The 10482-nt window shown below is 43.3% G+C and overlaps 1 long non-coding RNA gene across 1 annotated transcript; it reads left to right on the forward strand.

The window, feature by feature from the left end:
- Window positions 1-1677: 1677 nt before the first annotated feature.
- LOC135376601 (uncharacterized) lies at window positions 1678-2013 on the forward strand. The gene is made up of 3 exons (XR_010417763.1): window positions 1678-1742; window positions 1801-1887; window positions 1947-2013. It is a non-coding gene; the product is annotated as an uncharacterized LOC135376601 (long non-coding RNA).
- The last annotated feature ends 8469 nt before the right edge of the window (window positions 2014-10482 follow it).

Here is a 10482-nt window from a genome sequence, read left to right on the forward strand (position 1 = left end):
ATAGACTGTTGCCTAAAAAAAATTCCATGTAGCAAAAGCGATACAAAAATTCTCTTTAAAGCCTCGTTCTTGTCATTTCACTGTGTGACATGGATAAGTGCGGGTGGTTTGTCACTTCTCTTGGATTCCATATATGTCTAGCAATAGTACTGATATTACAGTTTAAAAAGCCACAATTTTCCACTGTACTTCAACAAGGCAACTGTACCCTGGAGGTAGAACTGGAGGAATACGTTTATGTGCACAGGTGCCCCTCGGACTTGCTCTCCATTAGAATGTGGGATAAAGATGGTCGAGCGAAGCGCTATAGTGTTACACTGACACAAAACGAGACGCGTCAGTTGGATGAATGTCTCCATCGAATCAATGTTAATGAAACATTTCATTACCAGCATGAGTGTTTGCAAGTGTGTTGTCTATGTGATGAACGCACGTTGACACTCCGTCGGTGTCCTGGCAACATGTACTCTCTGAGTCGAATGGTTGGCAGACGGCCTACCGGCTATGGAATTTCCCTGTCGAAAAAAGCCGTCACTTCACTGTCCTTATATCTGAATAATAAAAGTGTTATGTCTTGAAAAAGTATGTCTCTAAAGCTTACCATGTTCGTAATCCTCACAGCGTCAGCTGGGAGGGATTTTCATTTTTCCTCCTCAGGAATTTCTTCTTATGTAACCACGCGAGGATCGATTAGTATCGGCTCTCCGGAAAAAAAGAGAAAGATGGTGTGATTCGTGTGCCTTCCCCCTCCCAACGGATAACAAGTCTCAAGGCTGGTTAGCAATCAGGTAGGAATCGCTTGTGAAATGCGTAAGAGGGATTCTGGAGAAAAACAAAGAGAAGCTAATTTACATGAGTTGTATTGCAAGTATGAGGAACACCAATACTGGAGTCACGTTTGGCGAAAAGAAACTATTCACTACTTAAGAAAGACTAAATAAGACTCCATTATCTACACGTACGTCTTCGCAAGTCAAGAAAAAAAAACTGTCAAGTGAATGTAATTTATAAAAGATGTAAAGCAGCCAGGTACAGTCGTATGAGGAAAAACCAATGCCAGACACGCATTCGAGATAGCGATCAAGGAGAAAAAGAGGTTATTCGTTGATCAAGTCGCCACGGGGGTTGTCATCTACATCCTCAACAAGATACTTTGTACGAAAACATGCAAAAAGGAACTAATTCATATGGATTACACGATCAAGAGTGTAAGGAAAAGGCGACATGCTTAATTGCTACAAAGAACAACGAAAGAACGAGAGAGATTAGTCAGACATAGTTGACTATATAAGGTTACTTGATAGCCACATGCCGTGTGTCAGTGTACGTCTTCAGTGACCGCCGGCATGTCTCGTAAGTATTCTTCCTTACGTACTAGTGCCGCCTTTTCGGGTCACTATGACTTGTTAGCATAAGAGAAAATCACTTATGTATATAGCACGAGAAGTATGATATATCGAATAATATATTTGTGAAGCTTTTTCGAAAAAAATGACTGAAAGAGGGTTCCACTTTCTAGGAAAGACATATCTTTGAGGTCTGTGACTTGCTCGGAGTTGCTGTGCTTCATGCATCCATGTAGTCCTCTATGAGTAGGTGTTTTGTAGGACCTTTCCAAAAAGTTTTTTTCAACTCACTGGAACGCGCACTTTCTAGGGGTATCCCTCCGGTCCAAATAGTCATGTCCATGATTTTGAGTTGCTGTGCAGCTGTGCTTCAGACATCCATGCAGTCCCCTAAGGGTAGGTGTGGTCTTTGCAAAGCTCTCTCGACTCAGTGGAGCGTACACACTTTTTCTAGGATCACCATCCAGGTCCATTTTTCGTCAAATTGTTGTGCCCATGCTTCGAGTTTGTGTGCATCAGGCAACCATGTAGTCTTCCACGGGTATGTGTCTTTGTAGAACAATTCAAATAATTTACTCACCTGAGCATAATTTTTCCTAGGATCATCCCCATGTCCATTCAAAATGTCGTGTCCATGCTTCAAACTGCTGTGCTTCATGCAATCGTCTTACAATGAAAATAAAATATAAAAAACTAGACATATGTTTGGTTATCAATCACTTGCATGAGCCGGGGCGGGCCCGGCGCGAGATTGGTCTGGGATATCTTGCTCTCAGCGTACTGCTAACAGCGTCTGGCTAGTTATGTCACTGCTAAATACGCACTGCTCCCAGGCAACGTCTGGAGAGCTCCCAGCGTCCTGCTAACAACGTCTGGCTAGCTATGTCATTTGCTAACCACGTACTGTGGCTACCGTGCCCGCCACCCCAGCGTAGAGCAACGTGTTGCTAGAATTACGTGATTGCTCCCAGCGTCTACTGCTCCCACCGTCTGGCTGGCTATCTCAGTGCTAACTACGTACTGCATGCTCCCAGCGTCCTGCTAACAACGTCTGGCTAGGTATGCCATTGCTAACTACGCACTGCTCCCAGTGTAGAGCAACGTGTTGCTAGAATTGCGTGATTGCTCCCAGCGTCTAGCTAGGTATCTCAGTGCTAACTACGTACTGCTCCCAGTGTCTGTAGAGCTCCAAGTGTGGTGTCGCTGTCGATATAGTTACGTCATAGCTCCCAGTGTAGACAAAAGCCACTACTGAGCTTAGCATCAGTGGCACGGAGAACATAGATGTGAGTGTGGAGACTGAGTTGGCGAAAGAGGGAGCAACTAGTGCGGCAGGTTCTTCTCTGTGGTCAGCTTTCGATTCCATGACTCAAGCACGTCTGCACCACTTAGACCCAATAAGAGATGTTACCTCATATATGGCTGAAGGGAAAATAAGCAGGATCACTCATCCATGCAAATGGTGGGAAGAAGTTGGTCAGCACAGATTTCCTTCTGTAGCAAAATTGGCATGAAAGTACCTTGGCATCCCTGCCATATCAGCCTCCAGTGAACGAGCCTTTTGAGTAGCAGGAAGTCTGGCCACACCACGTCGTGCTTCGTTGCTTCCTGAACATGTGAGGCAGCTAAGCAAGCAGCTAAGTGAGGCAGCTAAGCTGATGCAGCTCTAGCCACTACAGGTCATAGCCTAACACTAGTATTTACAAAGGTGTACTTCATATCTGTTACTTTAATACATTTATTGCAAGTTGTACAATTTTATGAATAAAGAACAGCTGGTATCGAAGAACTCTTGCGGCGTATTATACCCTGAGTTCTTCGAATTCCTAGCCTGACTATTCGTATTCGATTCGCAGCGAATTTCAACTATTCGGAAAATATTCGCAGTGAGTTTAAATTATTTGAAAATTATTCGCATTCCAAATTTTGGTATTCGCACAGCCCTGCTATCAATACAGTTGAGACTCTTTGTAACAAATTTGTAAATGCTGGCTCTTTGTTTGACCATGATGACCTCTACTGCTTTCTCTTGTGCGCTCGCGTATTGAAGTTTCTTGGTTGGTTCACTTGCACTCATGATGTCCGGAAAGAATGACAGTACACTGACGTTGAATATCGAAAAGAACAAAAAATGGGTACATGTCACGTTGACGTCTGCACCGATAGAACCATGAATGACAGCGGCGTCATGCCCATTTTACCACTGTCAGCATCAGTGGCTCAAACAAAAACAAGTAATGAACAGGCACAAAACCGCAACCTACTGTCGTCGTCATCAACACAAGCAAATTAGACTTCGCGAGATGTCAGCAATGCGTGTTCTCTTGTCCGAAAACAGGTGAGAAGAGGGCCTCGCGCCGGTTTTGAAACTGCGTCGGCGCACCGAAAATTACCGGCGGCGGTGACGCACGTGTCAACACGCTCGTGCCTACAGCATGTGACAACCGAAGTAACCAACGAAAACTCGCGTGAGGACAATGGAGAGGGGAAGGTTTCTCCTCCTTTTCTTCGTGGTGAAGGGGAAAGACACGCGTAGAAGAGCCCAGATACTTCGTTAAAGGTCAGCTATGCCGATATCCCAAATAGTCGAAACGGTTGTGATATTCTGAAAGCCCACATCCAGCTCTTCCCCAAAATGCACCTTCATTCTCCCAGTTCGGTACAGTACCATGTCAAAAAAGCAGATAATTCATTCCGAAACACACATAGGCGCAGCCATTTTTATGACGTAGATGCACCCGAACGGGCATTGTGACGTGTACGCGCCTTCGTACTTGTCAGTGGATTCCAGCTGCGGCTTTTCGTGGCTTCACATATCTGTGCTTGAAGATGGCGGACAGTCGGGTTCCGTGATAAGTAAAGAGTGCAGCAGCTGCGAACTCATTCGTGAACTAAGCTCTGTGCAATGTTGGGACTCGAATTCGTCGTTTGTGTTTTGTGAGCACGTACAATTTGTATCAAGTCGCGCCTAGTAGGGTCAATTATTTTAGGAAATTGACTGACGTTTCAACAGCCGTTTTAGCAAGAAAATGCTGACTGAGTTTTAGTTTTGCAGGAAAAAATCGTGCTATGTATTTGAGAAACCGCATACTGCTATGAGACAAGTTTTACGTACGATTTACCAATGTGCAACACTGTCGACGATGTTATGGAACGACGAGCGACGTAAAACGAAATACAAATCACATTTTCAACTTTTTTGTGGGATTCTGTGCACTTTCCAGAAGCTTTCTTTGAATCACACACTCCCATGTCATGCTGCGTCGTGTGGCACGGTACGAACTACTGCATTTCATGTCAAAGGAAATAGAGTAAGGTGGTCTATCTTGAAGACAGTTGAACTATTTTGTGAATAGCAGTCAGAATAATCGCCTAAATAGTACCATAGATTCGTTAACTGAATCCCCAAACCTTTGAGAAATGTTGCACAAATTACTGTGGTGCTAAACCAGATATTTATTTCGTACGAGCCAAAAATGACAGGCTACATATTTCCATCAGCATACCCCACCCTATGGGTAAGTTGAGGATCAAGACATTAATGCCGGGTTTACATTTTGTCTTTTGCTTGGGTCAGCCGAAACGGTCAGTCACGAGTACTGCACATGGAATCACAGGGCAATGACACAGCATCATAACGGTGAGGTCATATTTTATTAGCCGAGGAGCAGGAATGAGCAAATTGGAAGTTAATGCTCGCGAAAGTTACAGATGTGACAAAAAAAGGCCCCTCTTACTTCGACCACATCTGGCAAACAGCGTCTCACGTCTTTCTAAAAAGCCACGTCAACACGTTACTTTAAATCCCAGATAACGACTGTGCTCACCCTGGTGTCACAGACGAGAAAAAAATATTGCTAAAAAAATGCCACGCAAAAAACCCAAACTGTCCTCAACTTGCCCCCGTCTTCAAGTAGCCCCACTTTACCCTACCAGAGCCCATATTGCCACTTAGAAATTGTGTTTTTAGAAATGTGGGGTCTGAAGAGTTATGGCATAGCATAGATCCTAGAAATCAAATCAGTGGGTGCACCTTATCCCTCTATAGAGTGCTGTTTCAACTCACAACTCAGCCCATGGAGTGTAAAAGTGTTAGAGGTAATTTATGTGACTTGCTGTCCTGGGTGACATCACTGACCAGCCTCGGAATTAATTCCGGACTCAGGAATTATTGCACAAATCACTTTGTATTTAATATTTATCATGTAGGACATGATAAGCAATATGTAAGTTGCAACCCTGTGTGCAGCATTCTCGACTGCCTCTTACCGTTACAGTTAGAGACACGTTACCAAAGCATTACCAAAGGGCAGTCTTACAAGGCCCATGTAACTTGCCTTCATGGAAGTTATGCGTTAGCATACCCACTGCACATGAAGCACAATTATATATGCTTGGACATCTATCATCTATCTAATCTTCTGAAACATATGTGTGGATGCATATGAAATTATTTTTTATGCGCATGCCGTACCTTCCTAGTCCTACATGTGGACATGAATAACAGTGAATATATGTGAAGTGGCAAAAAACAATGCTAGACTCTACCATCATTGTGCCCCTTTAACTTTTCCACATTTATGTTTGGTGAACAGTGAATATTTCACTAGAAAAGACGACATTTGTGTATTGTTTGGCAAGCAAATAAATCTCTTTATTTACATTTTCCATCAATCAACAATGTTAGGCCGTGGTGCAAATATAAATGTCGACAAGGAAAGTACTTACAAATTATTCCTATGTATTCAAATGCAGATATAACAATTCTCTTTTTGTACCTCAGCACAGTACAGTTTCAAAATTAACACACTGCACAGCATCAGCAATCTTAAAATATCTCAAGAGGGGATCACATAAGGCTCCAATAATAGGCTCTGCAATCAAAGTGCCAAAAGACAAAGTAGTTCAAGAAAAATCTGAATAATCGGCTGGCATTGTGATGTGTACTACTATGTACAGTGGAACATGTTGAATGAACTTGTGGATGGAACATGTTACCTCATTGCATTACCTCCATGTGAGCAATAGGACAGGGAGCTTTCGAGGTTGCTGTTTTCGTGTTTTTCTATGCTCTTTTCTTTTTTTTGCAATAGCAAACACGGCCATAGTGAAACACAGGCAGCCAAGGATCTGACGAGACAGCTACAATGCGACTGCTAGCTCTCAACTGATATATTTATTAGCAGACTCTGGAATATACACATATATGTTGCTAAACAAATGACAATTTAATCAACAGAATAACAGACAAGAAAAAGGGGTTGTATATCTTACCCCTCTCCTCATTCTATTTCACAGGCAGCCCTAGTATGATTCTGAGTGTGCCCGTGCGTCCCCTTTGAGATAACGTTATCTCGGACAGAAGCAAATCCAACCTCGGACTGCTTACACATACAACTGTCTTGGATTTCTCTAACCACTTGTTGTTTAAACGCAGCCTTGATCTCTGTGTTCTGGAAATTTAGGCAGCATCCAGAGTCCCTGCAACGTGTTGCCAATCTTGAGGGCATCAAAAGTCTGTCCTTGGCTGCCTGTGTTTCACTATGGCTCTCAGATACAAACTACCCCATTTCAACACAGTACGAAACACGGATTTGTAAATAGCATCTGTTGATTGCACTGTATATGCCCCCCATATAAAGGATCATAGTGGATACTACATCTAGTGCAATAATGTCAGGAACACAAGAAAGCTACATTTGAGACCACTCTTACGTCGTAGTAGTAGTATTTGTGTGAAGCTACGCAATTCCTGTCCTGCAAATAATTTAAACCATATGTTTCATCTGCCAGCGTGATGATCCCCTGAGAAGCAATTCTCACTTGGCTGGAACTACCCGTCCTGAAACCTATCCCTGACATGTGTAGAATCAGGGAGGAAAACCAAGTGCAGCGCTGGAAAAGAAACACACACGAGCTATGTTCTCACTGTGTAACAGCTGCTCTAGCTACTAAAATGAACATGTTCCAAATTTATATAACATATCTTGACACAATACACCTGCGAAAGCTAAGAAATAAAATTAGTAGTTAAATGTACAATACATAAACACTTGCCATGACATGACAGTTTCCTTCCTGCATTCATGTGCTGCCATTCATCCCACTTAAAGGAAGTACTGAACTATATGATAGCATTACACGCTCGTGTGACAGAACTTGAACAAGATTACATAGCACAAGATAAAAGTAGAGTGAACACAATGTGCAGCTTTCCATTCACGCATAATGGCCGCAGCAGTAATGCATGAAGGCCACTGCTAAGTTGTGTTGAGAAACACCACTTTCTGTTTGCCAAGTCTAAATGAAACGTACCTGACCTGATCCAAAGTAACTGTTCTGAGTCTGGAACACACAAAGAGAAAAACAGAACACACACCGCAACATTAACAGATCGGCAAATGAACTGTTGGGACAAAGTTGTGGATTTCCGAGCCGGAAGAAAAAAGACAACCAGCGCGGGGTAGAAGGTTGATTTTATTCTCGTGCCGTTAGTGGTGCGCGAGAGCAGCCGGCCAGCATTGTCGTCATCTGTCAGGGGCGCCACAAAGTCAATGAGTGCCTGAAATATAACATTCCTGACTGGTAGCAGGACGGTCCACAATCAATTCCTGGTGCTAGCACTGACTGGCTCTTTCATGAATTATTTCTTGAGGTTTCCATGTGCTTGAGAACCATTCATCAACCACTGTATCCTCTTAAGGTGATGAGGGTTTGTCATCCCAAAGACATCCCTTTCTTGCATGTGTCCTTACGATTGCTCACCACTGCAGAAAAAAAAGAAAAAGGATTTAATGACAAGAAATGGACAGTCATGTTTACTTTATAATGATTGTGCACAACAGAAATAAGACTTTCGCACACAAGGCTGTACTTCTTCAGGTCTAACATCAAGTTACAAAATTCCAGAATATATAAGACATGTTGTAAGGTAGAGAGCAAGTAGAGCGAGGGTTAGTACAAATATGCAAATAAAAATACAAACATAGTATAATAAAATAAAAGAGGGTATGATGCCATCAGTTTCAAACAGAAAAAGGGATGAGTTGTGTAGCACAATACATGAATGACCACGGCCATATAAGTACATGCCATGTACAAGCCATGAATGACCAGATAAGTATTTGATGGCACAAAAGGCGTTCACGGGCGAGACATTCAGGGAAACAGTGCTACAGTGTCTTGTGAACTCATCCCTTGCCGGCTTGAAACTGATGGAGTTGTACCCCCTTTTCATTTTATAATATATGTTTGTATATTTATTTTTATGTCTGTACCAACCCTAGCTCTCTACCTTACATGTTTTATATATTCTGGGATTTTGTAACTTCACGTTATGCAGTATGCACACAGTATCTGTGCAGTGGACCCACTAAAAATGTAAAAATGTGGCATTGCCCACAGTAATGCACCAAGTTCAACACAAGTGTTGTAGAATTAATCCAGGTATTTTAGCTTACATGCCAATCCAGAACCACTATTCATTGTGAAGTTGTGACAAATAAATAGTTCCCATTTTTCCTAGCTCTCAGAACAGAGACAGTCAATTAATAAGAGTAGACAATTTTAACATGAATTCTGGGCTATATTCTTCAATCAAACATTCACAGATAGTAAAGGCACCTTCCTCAATGGACGTTGAGACAGTGAGAATTCTAAAACATTGTCAGAGACGACATCAGCTTCAGCGTGTCAGAAAGGCTTGTATGTTCAACAGTAATCCAGCTAACAGTAACAAAAATGTACAAAAGACAAATTAACTGAACTAATGTAACATACCTTCTATATCAGACTGTGAAGCTTGTAGCACCCCATCCACAGGAACCAGTGTCCAGACAGCAAAGGTGCTTGAACTAGGAGATAGCAGCTAATCGGAATGGTGACCTTTCTTTTCCACCCTGAAAGCACAGGTTGTAACGTTTAGGGCAGATTTAAGAGTGGTGTCAAGATATCTGCATGAGAGCACCCATGAAAAGCGGAACATAGGTGAATACCCAAATTATAACATCACACTGTCAGACCTGTCGGTGGCAGCTAGACTGCAACTAACGTGTCAGCAATTTCTTCATGCACCAGATGCAAGCTAAATCCTGCTTCATTTCCGCCTTGAGCGTGCACCTGTGGTAATTCACAATTTAGATTATGAATACTGTTGTGTTGTTAATCCTGGCTATATCAGAGTAAGTGCAGTAGGACAACTGCACAATCGATTCATGAAGCTTGCTATTTTTATATCTGAACTTCGACTCAGCTTTCCGCTCTCGTTTTTTGCCTTGATCCTCAGTGGCACGTTCAAAATTTGTGTATCGGGCATCTCAGATTTTCATCAGACGATTTGGTGCCGAGATTCCATATTGCCTCTGGAGTCGCGCGTAACCTATGATAACATTCGCGGACGAAATCCTTGGAGTGGAACTTAGCAGGCACCGCTGTCAGCCAAGAGCTTCGCACTGCTTGGTCTTTTTGCAGCTTGTAATAGGTAATACTTGAATGCTCCGATGAATTGTTCTGACAGCGTAGCACCGTCGCGTTCTCGACAACTTCGTCGTGGCATATCACGTATCACACCACTCCAGCCCATAAAAGGCAAAGTCAGAACAAGGAAGTGCACTTTCCAAACGACGTTGTGCCAGGTCCCCCAAGGTCGCCATTTTCCCATGTATTTGTTCCTATCCCGATGGGAGGCTCTTTTCGGCTGTAGCCAGAGTCACATGGGCGGAGCCTCTCCGATCATGTGACTGTCGCCCCCGCGTCACGTGACCGGGTCACTCACCTGCGCAAAAATTGCTGCAACATTGAGCTCGCAGAGTTTAGAGACAACGTGAAATAGACGAAGAAACGCCAAAGTGCAGGCCAGCAGGGGATATTAACGAGGAAAACATGAGACGCGCGGCGGGTAAAGAATTAAGAAAGAAAAACCAAATCTGACACCGCATGCCGACCGCGCGCAGCACATGACACGCCGGGACTAGACGCGCGCGAGAAGCGGCGTCTCCAGTAGCTGTTTTGCGTCTTGCTGAGGCGCCGTACGCTTGTGTTCACTTGTCTACTAGGCTTGATTCGCTGCTTTTCCCCGGAAAGAAGGCTAGGGTATGAATCAGGGGCCCTATCCTCGTCAAAAGTAATCGACCTCGAT

Source organism: Ornithodoros turicata, unplaced genomic scaffold, assembly GCF_037126465.1.
Source record: "Ornithodoros turicata isolate Travis unplaced genomic scaffold, ASM3712646v1 ctg00001172.1, whole genome shotgun sequence".
NCBI classification, from domain to species: domain Eukaryota; kingdom Metazoa; phylum Arthropoda; class Arachnida; order Ixodida; family Argasidae; genus Ornithodoros; species Ornithodoros turicata.